Raw genomic sequence first — 16,017 nt, forward strand, 5'->3', positions numbered from 1 at the left:
CTCCTCTTCACACACCCATTATATGTGAACTAGTAATAAATAACTTAACTATGTATAACACCCATTTTATTTCTGAGTAGTTTATTTGTGGTTTGGTAACTTTATTGGTCAGTTTTTCTAATACATTTTGTCATTTAGAGACCTGTTTTTATATACAATATATGCACTGAAATACAGTATTATTTTTTTCTCCATCTATGTCGGTCTATTTGAGAAATATATAAAAATATAAAGCAGCAAAATAACTTTAAATTATTACACTTTTTAAAAGGGTAATCTATGTATTGTGACCAGGAACAAAAAGTGCATCTCAAGCCTTCATTTCACACTCTACAGCCCTTCAACAAAAATGGAATTTGGACTTCTTACCCTCATTAAAATCTGTTTATTCACTAAGACATTTGTATTATTGTGTTACAGTGAATGCCAGCATTTATTTAAAATCTAAACTGTGCTTTGTAGAATATTATACCCTGGGAGATATTATTCATAAACTGCACTAATGAATGTCAGGCTGCGATGCACACAGTGTTGAAATTGGCCTATTAATTAATGGTATAATTAAGGTTTGTCAGTGACATGCCATTTTGTGACAGGTATAGATTGGTTGCCCAGGTCTGTGCCAGGCATCCTTGCAGGCTGGCTGTAAGTATAATGAATGGCAGCAATTTAGTGCAGGTTTGTGGAGATGGGACCACCTGCGAAGGGCTGGCTGGCGCCTTCCGTGCATGAATAGTATTCTGCACAGCACTACCAAACAAGAGTAGCAGTCTAAATTAATGTGGTTCATCATCAACTGAAAAATTAGCCTTTTACCATTACCCATTATAGCCTTTCCTCAGTTTTTCTTTTTTTTTAAACAGTGGCAATTAACTTCAAACTTTGCATTAATTTGCATATTAATTCAGAAATGTTAGATATTATTATTATTTATTTCTTAGCAGACACCCTTATCCAGTGCGACTTACAATTGTTACAAGATATCACATTATTTTTACATACAATTACCCATTTATACAGTTGGGTTTTTACTGGAGCAATCTAGGTAAAGTACCTTGCTCAAGGGTACAACAGCACTGTCCCCCACCTGGGATTGAACCCACAACCTTCTGGTCAAGAGTCCAGAGCCCTAACCACTACTCCACACTGCTGCCCAGATATAGTAGATAACAATCTCTCCTACAGATGTATCCTCTTTTTGCTTGCTTTTCAAGTGTCCAACATCAAACAATAAGTTATCTTAGAATAAATAAATACATAAACAGTGGCTATGTTTACAACTGGAAAAAAAAGACATTTGAATGCTGTTGGTTTACCTTTAGAATATGACAACATTTTATTTACTTACATATTAAGGCGGGTTTACAACAAACTTGTTCTGTGGCCTGAGGTGGATGTCATTGTATTTTAATGGGGCTTTGGTAAAATGGTTCACTGAGTTTAATGAAAGTAAAAGTAAGATTTTTTGACATACGGTACAATAAACTAAATATAAAATGAACTTACTGTTAACCATATAACAAAGCAAAATAGCACAGCACAGTCTCTTAAAAAAAGTTCAGCTGTTATAACGATTCAGGTCAGTGGTGTAATGTGTGTATGTACTGTACATTTAACTCATACTGTTGAAGTCGTCTTTGAAATATTTAGCTTTTAACACATAGTAGGCCTATTCTGTAAAGCTCCAGTATGTGTAGGTGTGGCAGGGATGAGGCCCTGCACATGTATGGTTTGTATTTTGTTTAGTTTTCTTTCCACCAGGGGATTCTCCTACACTTCCTCCACCTGACCCTGCTGTTGGAAATCACAAATACATGTTAACTGTGTTGAGAGTCCTGCTGCGTGATTCATCAAAAAGTCATCTTTCTTTTTGTATTTATGGGAGTTATTTATTGGGGATTAGTGCACCTCGTTCACAGGGACATCCTGACAAACCAGTCTGAGGCAGATAAGGATCAAGTTGCTGTTGCTTTTATCTAGTATGATTGTCATAGAACATAAAAATGAACAAAGGATGTGCCAAATAGCTGTGCATTTTAAAGACATCAAAGGTGCTTGACAGACTGTAACTCATTTGAAGTGGTAGTGTTGTTTCTTGACATTTTCAACAATCAGCACTGGAAATTCATATATATATATATATATATATATATATATATATATATATATATATATATATATATATGATAAAACTGGAAGCTGTTAGGCCACAGAAAAATGCTGAATAAGCCCTGTTGTAAAAAAAAGAAAACTCACTTTGAAACTAGTTTAAGTTTAAATTAAGGGCTTGTTTCATGAATTGAAAAGAAAAACAGCCACCCTACCTTTATGCTACTGATCAGGCATCTGTAGTATAGCTGTTGCAGTGAACATTGTTCAAGTGGTGAGGTTCCAAGTGACTCCATACATATTTAGTTGACAATAAAAGCCAGGAAGAAAAATGTAGGTGTGGTTTACATGCAAAAATAAAGATGTCTCACCATTTTGTCACACTATTTTGGTAGTACCTTTGTGGTAATTTGGGTTTACATGTAGTTTTCTTTTAGGGAGTGAAATTCTTCTTCTAAATGCAAATGAGCTCATTAATATTAGCCTCATTTGGCCAACAAAAAATATAATAAAAAGAAAAGCAAACAAAACAAAAAACCCAGACATATCATGTTACAGATACCAATTATTAATATATATATTTTAATAGCAACATTGGTATACTGGGGACTCAGTATACCAGTAGCTTTTTTTTTCTATTTGGTCAAAGAAGCCAGAGTTACTTTCAGCAGATCTCAGTTGATAATAAAGACTTGCTTGGTACAGCCTTTAGTTATAGTAGAAAGTTGCGTGAGGTTACGTCATAAACGGGATCTCCACTGTGGAAGTCTCGTGAACAAATTGTATGGCTTTCAGACTTGTTTTCAAAAACTTGGTCAATTTGCACTGCTTTTTAGTGTGGGAAGTCTATTTATCTACACTTTTAAGTTGTACCATGGCCATGTCATAGTAAATAGTTTACTGTTATATAGGCAGAGGAAATCTTGTTACCTCCTTTTGATGCAACAAAATCTATCAAAAATGTAGACACGTATCCATCAATGCAAGGTTAACAATTAGATGTAATAATTGGAGCAGTTCTTATTTTCATATATAAGAAATAATGTAGATAAAATAAAATAAACATTTATTTAAAACATAAAACTTAATAAATAAAAGGTACCTGTGGCCTTACACATCTTTTTTTGCAAACGGATGCACTTCTGTTTCAAAACCTCAGTCTCATTCGCTCTTAATCGGCTGCAATAGGACAGTGAGATGAGCTGATTCTGGACCAAACCATTCAATATACGAGAAGGGGGAGTAGGGGAGTGTTATGTATAGGATTAATCATAATGATGATGGCATTTTAGTCATGTGTGTATTAGTGTATGAAACTGGTTGTGAAAATATGTACAGTATTTGTGTATTTATTTATCTTTAATATAAATAGCTGTAAGTCTAGTTTCTTTACAATAATTCATCAATACCTGATTGTCTGTATTTGTAATCAATTGGTACACTTGTTAGCCCTTTCAAATACTGTAACTACTAGTGATAAACTGCGGTTCTGTTGAGAGTATGGGGAGAGTTGAGAGTAACTGCAGGCGGTGTGGTAGGGTGAAAGAGCTGGAGGTGGGTGGGGGGGTAGGGAGGTAGGGGGGTAGTTAATAGCGACTTCACTTCTAAATATAGCACTACACCACTGCTTCTAAGTCTAAGTAACACTTATCATGATATATTTTTTCTCAGCTTTAGCACAAGTCATTGTGAATAAGATCTGACTATCAAAGGTGAATATTCTACCGTCCATTCTACACTTCATCAAAAAGATTTACAGCTAAGCATCTCCACAAAGCTCATGGATGTGTAGCTGGAGCTACTAGGTCAAGGCAGTCCCATTAAAATGTACCAGAATATCTCATAGCAATTGCTTAAAATTGGTAGAAACAGTCGAAAACAATTGATAATGCCATTTTAAATAATGACACCTCTCTTTGAATGTACAGGAGTTTGGTAAACAATATAAACACTTGTAAAAACGGTATCTTGTCCACACTTTTTTGTAAATAGGCTTTCAGACAGTTTTTCTTTTTTTAATGCAAATGGAATGGAGTTTGCCAGGGAGCCTTCATAGAAGTAAAAATATAGTTTTGTCAGGGAGTTATTTTTTTCATGATTTAAAATATGTGACCAACACAAGAATGTATTTGATGCCTTGTGTTGTCTGCAGATTTTACAGGTTTACTAATCCCCAGGGGATTTGTTTTTCTTGAGACCTACTTGATTTACAAAACCCTGAAAACAACTTTTGGCAGTATATTAAAGGATTAATTAGACATACAGTATGTGATAGGAGGGGAGGGTTACACAGATGTCATGATTGGATGATCTTCAAAACTCTTGTACTCACCTATTGCTGTCTTGACCTTTCTGCTCACTCCTATCTCCAGTCTATCATTTCTCCCTACACCCCCCTCTCGCACCCTCTGCTCCTCCACCTCCAGCAGACTAGCTGTACCCTCCTTTGCTCCCCCGCCACCGTGGCTATGGAACAATGGAAACTGAGGGGCTTTGTTGACATCTGGCTGCAGATATAACATCCCTGCTTTTCTAACTAAACACGCATCAGTAATGATCATAAATCAAAGCAGAAAAAATCAGTTCACATACTTTATCTGTAACAAGATCCAAAACTGCTAAAGCGGAACTGAAGAGATTGTGTGACACATATTGCCTACACAGTGTGCTCATCTGCAGATAAAGAGTTAACATGAGTTGAGATCATATGGAAATGTACTGTTTTTATGCTAATGCTGTTTACACTTGGGGATCTTCATTCAGAAGATGGGTCTTTTTAGTTTTGTTCACAGAAGTTCTCTTGTGCATGGAATAGAGTGTCCTGGTTGGATGATAATATTAACAACGAATTATAGATTAAATAAGAATGATGCCTTGACTCAAGTACTTGCTGTATATCTCTGAATATATAGTGAGATAAATACTGTACATATTTTCACACTATATTGAAAGCGTCATAAAAATGTATGAATTTTAAAAGGATAGAAAGTTGTGTATTTGTATTTGAAAATTAGAAATGCACAGCAGTTCAATAAAAAAAAAAAAATCAAAGTAAAACTTAGAGAGATAAGACAGCAGTCACAGTCATCTCACTGCCAATGTTCCCAAGAGCAAACTAGTACTTTGATGATCAGATAATCTTCTAATTGTATGTCATGTACTTACAGCATGTTATTAGCATAGCGACAGGTTTTCTATCCGTGACTTCATTTTATTTTGATACACATGGCAGCTATGAACAAATTCAAAGAAACTGTTGAGAAATGTATAGTGCTTTTAAGTGAGGGTGCAAATGATGAACACTTAATGTATGATCAAAAAGTGACAGAACATAAGGGTAATGATAATAAGTGTGGGATATAAATCCAAAGAGTTTGCTTCATATTGGAAAGGAGTGTATTATAATTATATGTTTAATAATAGAAAGCTGCTGGACTGTTTTTCACAAAAATAAGTGTTTTATACAAAAATAAATTGAGCAACCCCATAAGTTTTGTCACTATAACACAAACTACATTTTAATTTGAACACTTTTTCCTTCTGAATATGTAAAAAAAATTAATTACACACCTGTTTCTAAGCAACATGAGTTAACACCATATCAGAGCATCTACAATAGCTGTCAGGAATGAGAGTTCTATATATTCTGTTGCTTAATTTCACTTGACCCATAGCTGAATAAACCCTATAGCTGCATGTAAGCAATTTAAAAAATGTGATCTTGACAAAAGTATTGGCACCTTTACATTAAAACATATATTAATTGATTGAAAAGCATTACATAATAATTTAGCTGTATTATATAGTCAGTAGCCAGAAAATAAGGTAATTAACTCCAACATCTGTCGAAGAGAACACAGCAGATGATGTTCAAGACAAAGGAGTTGGAATCACGTTGATGAAAAGCACTCGTAGCAAACTACTACAAAGAAAATGGCTACAAAACAGCATTAAACAAATACGGAATACCAACATCCACACTCAGAGCAATGATCAAGTAGTACCACAGACCGAATTCAAATCAAACACATGTAAGAAATTACCTGAACAGCAGGGAGCAGGGAGGAGAATCGTTCGAGTAGATAGAAAAAAAAATCAAAGATTAACAACGAAGGACTTAAAGAAAGATTTAGAAGCATCACACTTTAAAATACTGCACAAAAGAACTGTACAAACCTGAACACAGAAGAGTTGTATTCACGCAGACCTCGCTGCAAACCACATTTAAATAAAAATAAATAAAACAAATCATCTAAAATTTGCCAAGAAACATTAACAGGAATATGAAGCATTCTTCAACAAAATTATCTGGTCCAATGAGACTTGCAAGACAGAATGGGCCCAGATTTCACCAACAAGATGTAGCATACTGGTGAAGAATTACCCAAAATGTGTGAAAGCCATAATAAAAACAAAAGGAGAATACTAAAACAGGTGTGTCAATACTTTTATCATATACGAGTACTTCAAATGTTAAATGTTTGTTTGATAAGATTATTGGTTACTAGACATTGTGTATTTTGCTTTTTGTTTTATTAAAAAAGTGGTTTAAGTTTACCTTGAATTATGGTATAATAAGCATAGGCTGCCAATACTTTTGTATGCAACTGTATATCTAATTTATTACTATTCAACATTTGCTTCAGACTGATTTCAGTTTGTAATGACAGGAATTTTTGGTGTTTTAAAAAAAAATGAACCTGTGAAAAGCATTGATTTTGTTGCATTTGTACTTGAAATGTGGTAAAGATTTAGGGAAAATATCATACCAGACGGTATAAATAGAAATGTAATCCTGCTGAAAGGTTTAATGAGGGATGAAATCAGAATGAAAGTTTCCCTGTTTCACATACTACATCAACATATCCATTTGAAAATACTCAACTTGAAAAGGCCTCTTCTTCTTTTTCATAATAATACTACCAGTTACATTTATCCATTGTGTCTTATTCACACCCTGCTTTCCTCATTCCCTTTTAGTGAATTCTTATATTACATAACTGAACTTTATCTCATCTCACCTTAATTAAATCAATAACTTGCCTTGTGCTTTCCACTACAAATATTGATTGACAGTGATTGACAGGTGCGGCTTTACACAAAGAAGAAAAAACACAACACTGTGGTTTGTATGTGGTGAGTGATGCTTTTTTCTTTCGTTCCATCACATTGGCAATGACATTTTGCCCATCTCTAGTAGGTGACAGGGATGCAGCCTGGCTTGCAGCATAGTTAGTAATGGGAAAGCAAGCAGCCATGGTCTGTGACTGAAAGGCTCCCTCAGGAATTTCAGAATATAAATAGACAGGCCTCTACTAACCAGTGAGATTTACTGTGACCTTTCAATATTTTTCTATACATATACAGCAACGGTGTGTTTTTAAATGCAAAATTCAAAAGGAACATTAAATAGACTGCTCATTCAGTAAATAAGGCATTTATTGTTTTGATATGTATTTTCAGAGACACTTCATTCTGTCTTTGCAGTTTAACTCCTTTTTCTCATCCCCTCCTGCCAGCCTCTTGTACTGGGCAGGGGCGTAGATGATACATGACAGACTTTACAGCCTTGCAATTGACTTTGCTTTTAACTGCAGTATCATAAACCAGCTGAAAATTGGTTTGTGCTATGGTGTTAAATGGGGAATACATAACTACAAGATCCAATATATATTAATACCAGATATTTTTAAAAGGGACAATTTATTTTAAAACCCTATCTTTATAAAAAAAAAATATATATATATATATATATATATATATATATATATATATATATATATATATAGAATGTTTATTGAATTTTAATTTCTTCGCAAGAGGCAAATAAAATGAATGTGTTCTACACAATAAATAATTGATATTTTGTACATCATGCACTCAATTTTGAAGAGACATATGTAGCCTTAATCCTGTGTGGATATACTATAATCCATTAGTTCTAAAGTAAATAAATGTAGTGTTGTGTCTGTCTCATACTTTTATTGCAGGTATCTATCATCAAGTCTGCACACTTCAGCAACTCTACACCCTTTCATTACATACAGACCCACACCTATCATGAAATACATAGGTATCTGGGGGGCTGTACTGAAGCTTACTGTTGGCTGGAGTGCAGGATGAACCATGCAAGATAAGCCCTTGTTCAAAACCAGTTCTGTCTATTGAGACGTGATGTGCTGTATAAATGACAAACAACAAGCTAATACATATTAGCAGTGGCTTCTTCAGGATGTGTACCAAAACACTAAACAGTAGTATCGTAGCACTCTGAGGGTATTAATTGGTTCCATGATTGCCAAGACTAAGGCAGGGTCAGTATCTGGGATGGCGAAGGAGAAAAGACCGGGGTATCTTCTTGTATCTGACCAGTTACCATAACCTGTTCATTGGGGAACCCGTTCACTTAGTTAACATAGGCTTCACTTAGTTAACATAGGTTGGTTACGTAAATTTGTGCAAAAAGACAAATACTATAAAGCCATAAATATTTGCAACCAAAATATTTGGTGAATCACACCCATAAAACCTTTTTTGCTCCAGAAATGTTGCCGACCTGTTGCAATATATGAAGTATGTATTGTTAGTGGAATTTGATATTCGTGATATTTCATACATGAGAAACACATAATAAAAGGCTTGCAAATACTTATGGCTTACATCAGTTTACTACAAGATTAACAGAATAAAGTTACATAAATGCCTGGGTGGATTAGCATCTACTTTGTAATTGTTTTAACTCATGTGAGCTACTGGTATAATATAACAACATTCTACAGGTGAGAACCTTGCACTGTCCCTGTGGTATTTGGTAAAGCATTATTATTATTATTATTATTATTATTATTATTATTATTATTATTATTATTATTATAAGTACATTATGCAGTTGGAAATGTGGGCGAGTAGGGAAGCCTATTGTACATTTACTACCACTAAACATGTTTGACTGGATATTATTTATATAATTATTTAGCTCCATTCATACCACAAGGATCAGAATTGCTGAAGCTACATTTATGTAGAAAACCTTGTGTGTATATATATATATATATATATATATATATATATATATATATATATATATATATTCAGTCAAAAAATGTTTAACAAATAATGCATTTTTGGTGGCCAAATGAGGCAGGCTGCACTTGCGGTTCTTCAGAGGAACCTAAGATCTAGTTTAAGAAAGCTGCACAGTGTCAGTAACCGCACATATTTTAATATTAAATAGGCTATTTGAATTTAGAAATGTCTCTCCCTAAACAAAAAAATACATGGAAACCCAAATTGCCTAAAAGGTACTACCAAAATAGCATGACTAAAAGGTGAAACTTCTTCATATTTTTGCATGTAAACCAAGCCATAGAATCACTTCATTTCCGATGACTGATGATCAAGGTGTTGTCACAAAATATGTGAAACATCCAACGTGTCTCATTGCCAGGCACATCTGCCCCCCATGTTACCATCGGCTGATACTTTATGGCAAGTTACCCCTATTGTGTACATCAGCAAACCTACTTATCACTTGCAACAGTAAAATGCACATAGTCAATCAGTGGAAGCCTTTCTCAGTGAATAAAAGTAGCATTTGGAAAGTACTCTAAAAAAGACACCCAGGAAACATGTAGTATTGCAGATGATGGTTTTTAACTGTTTAAGTCGTATAACTTCTGCTACCAGCTGAAACACAAAACCATTGGGGGAGAAATACTGGTCCCTGGTCTTCTTTTCAAATGTTATATTTAGTTTTTACTTGAGGTTTGCTCTAGCTCGCAAACTGCTTTGTTAAACATTCATTTTTTCAGACCTGTGAATATGAAATATAACACATGGTATTCTTGAAATATCTTAATGCTCCTACGGAAATTAGCCTATTAAAAAAAAAAAAAAAGAAAAGTTTTTGACCTTTCAGTCGAAGAAAAGAACACATGGTTTCAGAGCGTATAAAGGCGCAACAGGCTTCTCTTTGTCTACAAATAACTGTTAAGAACCCCGCTCAGTGTCCTTAGTATTTGAAAAATAAAAGCCAGTCTTTCTGAGCTGAAACATAATACAAGACATTACGGTACTTCAGGGAAAAACTAATTCTATTCTGTATGAAAGTTGAAATGTGGGAGTATTGCCTGCATCACAAGCCTCAAGAAAGAGCCAAAAGCAATTTAATTTCACATTAAAAGGGCTTTTGTTATAACCATAACCTTCCTTTCAGCATCTTCAGTAAGGACTGTATGACCCAATAACCTAGGTACTTCTGTAATTCAGCTTGCTTTTTTCATTATGAGATTATTTTTGTCTCAGCTCTTTTTTGTGTCATAAAACACCTGTTTTAGGTAATTATGTTCCTCGGTAATAGTTTAAGATCAGTGTGATGGATCACTGAAAATGATCACGTAGTTACTCTCAACAGATCTTGTATTGATAACATATGCTGTATAAAAAAAGAAAACAACCATATTATTGTATTTAATGAGCAGTTTTATAGATAAATGTTTTAGAGTGCTGGCATCTTGCTTGATTGTTTTACATACAATTACCCATTATACAGTTGGGTTTTTACTGGAGCAATCTTGGTAAAGTACCTTGCTCAAGGGTACAGCAGCAGTGTCCCCCACCTGGGATTAAACCCATGACCCTCCGGTCAAGAGTCCAGAGCCCTAACCACTACTCCACAATGCTTCCAAGTGAACTTCTTCTATACCTTAAAATATCTGCCCTTTGTTCTTCAAAGGAATGAGACAGTGAGATTGGCTTGGTTTACATGCAAGTCTCACCTTTTTGTCACAATATTTTTGTATGGGAGGGTATATTTAAATGTTTCTGTCAGTGTTCCAATTTGGCTTTGCGCGACGACTGATATTGTGCAGCTTTCTTGAACTGGGTTACAAGAAGTTTTTGGGTTTAGATGAAGAACTGTAAATGTGCCTCATTTGGCCACCCAAAAAATATTATAATAAAACAAAATAAACTGGATTAACAATAAATGTATATGTAAAGCATCTAACAAGAAAGATTGACGTGTATTATTAAAGATGCGCAGTGTGCTCCACTTGCTGTTTTCTATACCAGGTGTGTCTGGATGTAGCCGAACTGAAGGTGTGCTCTTCCTCTATAGTAACTCTGATTAGCCAATCAGCAGTGCTTCACATGGTGATCTTGAAGGGAAACACTGCTTGTATTCCAAAGTTAATTACAGTGCCGGTTTATCACAGCTGTATCTGAATAAATAAATCTAGTAACATTGGCAATGTTTTTAAAGACGTACAAGAATGTCAAATTTCAGAAATAATGTTTTTAGACATATGGTTTGTGCGCCTACACAAATCACTGTTTTAAAGCTGGAGAAAGAATTTGCGATAAGTTTATCTTATTTTATTAGACTTCAGCGCTTGTATTAGAGTTTTAGTGCTTCAAGCAGAATATTCTGATACAAATACTATGACGCTGCACTGCTGTTTTATGCTATACTTTTGATTATTTGTACATTAAAAGTCACACTGCATCATTTTATAACTGCTTGTTGTTAATTATTCTGGTCTATGCACTATAAGTGAGACTACATTTTAATTGTGTTTATATATTGATTTATATTCTGTAATTAATGCTAATTGTTGTGACTTCTATGACTCCTACATTTCTCATTACAGGAAACTTGTTCCTATCTAAAAAACACTGCTGTATTTGTTCTTAATTTGCTTTTAGGTGAATGTTGATTTGCAACTCATGGTGGGATTTTAAAGCACCCTTATGGAGCGCAAATGCTAAATAGCCCTGCATGTCAGAACATCGGCACAATGCTGCTGACAGACACTGCCAGTCCAAGCAGTCACCCACTGAATACCTTTTAAACTCACCACATCAGTTGTTTAAATTAGAGCTTTTAATGAAGGAGGTTGTGCCCTGTCCTTGTTGACACACGGCGCATGGAAATCACAAGAGTGGAAGCCTTTAGTCTCTCCTTTCTTATTGATGGCTCCCTTGGTGTCTTATTCATGATCTCACTTCTGAAGGTCTTTAACTGGAAACATGTTAAGGTATTTTATATGAAAATGCTGATTCCATTCTGCTAGGTGAATACTAATGAAACACATTTTACATAGAGATTAAATTGAACTAGTAAAGATGTATAATTATTTTTGAATTATTATTATCAAATTATTATTATTATTTACAGAAATTCCAAATACAAAATACAGTGTTACATGTAGCACATGACTGTAATCTGATTACATTTTCAGTAGTTTACAACTGTAATGGTATTACAGGTAAAGAGTGTGGGAAAACATTACATTTATGTGAAAAAATAAAATAGTTACTTTTAGTTACATTTAAGAAAAAGGACGATGGCTAATGCATAACATGGAGATCAGAAAGCACTTTAACAGAGAAGTCAAACCTTAAATGTCACATGGATGAGCTTTTCATATCACCTTGCTAGAAAATTGCATCAGAGGAGGGAACGAGTGGGGTCGATAACTGGATATTAAAATAATATTTTGAGCTTCTGCCTGACCAAACAGAAAAAATATCTCCAACAAATGTAAACTGTTCCTAAGAAGTAATTATTTGTAACTGGAAAAATGTATATATTTTTCAAAGTAATAAGTCACTGTAACTAGTTTCAATATTGTTCAAGTATCTTGTAAATGTAACGGATTATGTTTTAAAAGTAACTTCCCTAACACTGGTAAAATATGCTGGTGACTATTAAACATGCCAAATATCAATTAGCTAATAACCAGTATTAAAGATGATTACGTCATCCTAGTATAATCTGAGTAGGAGTATTCATACGAATATTATATTATGAGTACAATTGCAAGTACAAGTAATGGGTGCTTTGCACACCCCTAATATATACAAATAAAGTATGTAAACAAAACAGTTTCAGTTTATGCAAATCACCAAGTTCTGAATTCGTTAACAACTGTAATCAGTGCTGCATTCAAGTACATACACTTTTAGCGAAGAGGCTGGATAGCACTATGTAGCATTGTTTGAAATCGAAAGGCTTTAAAATGAGAAGTCATCAAAGAGTGAATTTCTGTCTGTTACAATAACCTTTATATCGTACCGTTGCATTGTGCTGAAGTAAATTATAAAATACTGCAACTGTTTTATATGGAAAATGACAAAGCTTCACATGAAGGAGATGCTGATTAAGTGTTCTGCTGTCTTCTATAAATCACAAATTACTTTCATTCACAAAAAAAGGGAAAATCAGTTGCTCTCACATGTAGTAGCTGGTGATGTTGACACTACCAAAGCTCACAAGGTCACAGGTCGTCTATAGAAGATAAACAAAAACCCTAGAAACTGCCTAACAAATCTTATGCTTTTGTCATCAAAGCTATTTTTTTCATTTGCATTACCCATTTCAGTTACTTTCACATCTCATCTCTGGAGAGCATCACGGACGAAGTGAAAAGAAGAATATATATATATATATATATATATATATATATATATATATATATATATATATATATATATATATATATATATACTGTATATGTGTGTGTGCGTGCGTGTATGTGTGTGTGTCTGTGTGTATGTATATGTATGCCCACAATGTCCTGAGAATTATATCTTAGCTTTCTTTTTTTAAAACACCATACAGTATATAAAGATATAGCACACTAGTTCAAGCTTAAAATAGATCATTTTTAATAATGTTGATGCATACAGCACATACATCATGTTTATAACTGATGTACCTCTATGAAACACATTTGAAATGACAGCAATGGGTACTCTGGAAATATATATCAAACATCAACAGAAAACTACTTTCTGAACTAATTTCATTTCAAACAAATTGTTTTCTTCTGTATCATTCTGTTCAGTTCATTCTAGCTAAACATTTAATCTGTCCTCTGAAAAGAACAGAATTCAGTTAGATGGTACCAGTATAATTATAATGATAATAGAAACAGATGGAAGAATGAGATCTTGACCTGTGTGATCTTATTCACAGGTACTGGAATACTGATTTTAGATACTGAGAACATATTTCTAATTGAGATTGAAGGGGTTATTGTTTGCCCTATAATCTGCAGAATTGTGTTTGCAGAGCTATTTTATTACAGAGGGTCCTCGTAATCCTGTAACAAGAGCAAGGTTATAGTGAAAGGCATTATGAAACTTCTTTTAGAGGCTAGGAATGTAAAATAAAATAAGTTTGGTGAAGATTGGTGCAAAATCATTACAATTGTCGTGTTCACCATTTACCCCCAATCTAAGTCTAAGGAGTGTTATATCCTGTTACATGTTTCAGCAAAAGAATTGGAACAAGTTAATTATAACCTTGAGGCCTTAGCATCTGTGTTAGTGAATGGGTTGAAACCAATCCATTCAGCCTTGTTTACAAACCCTCATGAGGTAGGCTGTTTGTCTTTTCAAAACCTTGCCTGGTGAAGCCTTATAATGACCTTGTATATAATGATTGTATCTCCTCCTGCTCCTTCATTTCCATGTCTGCCCCAGAGATACAAGCTGCATGAGAGGAATGTGAGAAAATATAAAATTCCTATCAAACTTATTTGTTTTCTATGTAACAGGCGTTTCATTACATTTTTTTATGTAACTCGTGTTTGAAAGTTAATGAACATACAAAAATTACAAAAGACAAATACTTTTAAAGAACCATTGCATTGTATGATAGAAGAGCTACTATTCGTGAAAAAAAAAACAATTCCACTTGATCCTGTCCTTTTACAGTTTTAATGTTAATGTTATCATTCTGATTCTTGTTGAGCAAGACTTGTTATTATTTACTATCAAATTATATGAGATGTCTGTGATATGGACGTGATTCATATGCAAAAAGTGGAGACCACTTAAACCAGATTGCATTATTTATTTAATACTTATTTGGAGGATTATTGTGATGAGAGGGGTGTTTTTGTACATGGTAAAATATGATGAGCAGAGAATCCAACAAATCTGTAAAACATTATATTTCTCTGGGGGTTTTTAGGTATTTATTGTGATGGAGAGGTGCTTGTGTACAAAAAAAGTACAGATTACTTTTCAATATTAGGCTAATGTCTGATTATTGAATCTGCAACCTCAAAACGGGACAAACACACAGGCTTTACAACACATACAACTTATGGAACATATCATTGTCATAAAAATATGTAATGCAAAGCAACAACAGCTTTTGTGTGCAAAGTAAATTCAAAGAGGAGTTATTCGTTATTGCACAGGCACATGGCCAAGTGTTGTCTGTGTGTATAGCTGTACCAGTACGACTAGTACAAAATTAAATTATGCACCTGATCTGTTTTTTTTTTTAAGTATATTTTAATATCTATATATGTCTTTAGAAAAGTTGCCTGGAAATCCCTTTTTCAAAGTAAAAATGAATATATCTCTGAAAAGAGAGATTCTGAGCCAAACGTTCCATCTGCCTCACCTCCTCGCTCACAAACAAAGAATGACACTTAGATCCACTTTGTCAGCGACTGTATCACACTGATCCCTCTCCTTCTCCCCTGGATTGGCTCTATCTCTAGACTGGAAATCAGGCATCACTGCCCTATTGGAGTCAGGAGCTGATTCAATGCATTTTGTTTACATTATTTTTTTTCTTTCTTCGAATACCAAGTAATAGCAACATTACTCATGTATTACTCATATTCGTAAAAATGGCCATAATCATTACGGATATTCGAGTGTGCTCGTTCCGCTGCCTAATGGTAATAATCTGAAATAGATGACAATGTAATGTGACTTTATATTAATAAACAGTGCGCAGTTTGTTGAGTTTAACCAATGTACAGTAGCTACTGTGTATTAGCCCTGGTGTTTTATTTGTATTATTGGTACCCAGAAACACTTTTACCATTATTAGTGAATGCCTAATAATGTCAACTCTGATTAATGTCACCATTTCTGCCC

Source organism: Acipenser ruthenus, chromosome 8 (assembly GCF_902713425.1).
Source record: "Acipenser ruthenus chromosome 8, fAciRut3.2 maternal haplotype, whole genome shotgun sequence".
Taxonomy (NCBI): domain Eukaryota; kingdom Metazoa; phylum Chordata; class Actinopteri; order Acipenseriformes; family Acipenseridae; genus Acipenser; species Acipenser ruthenus.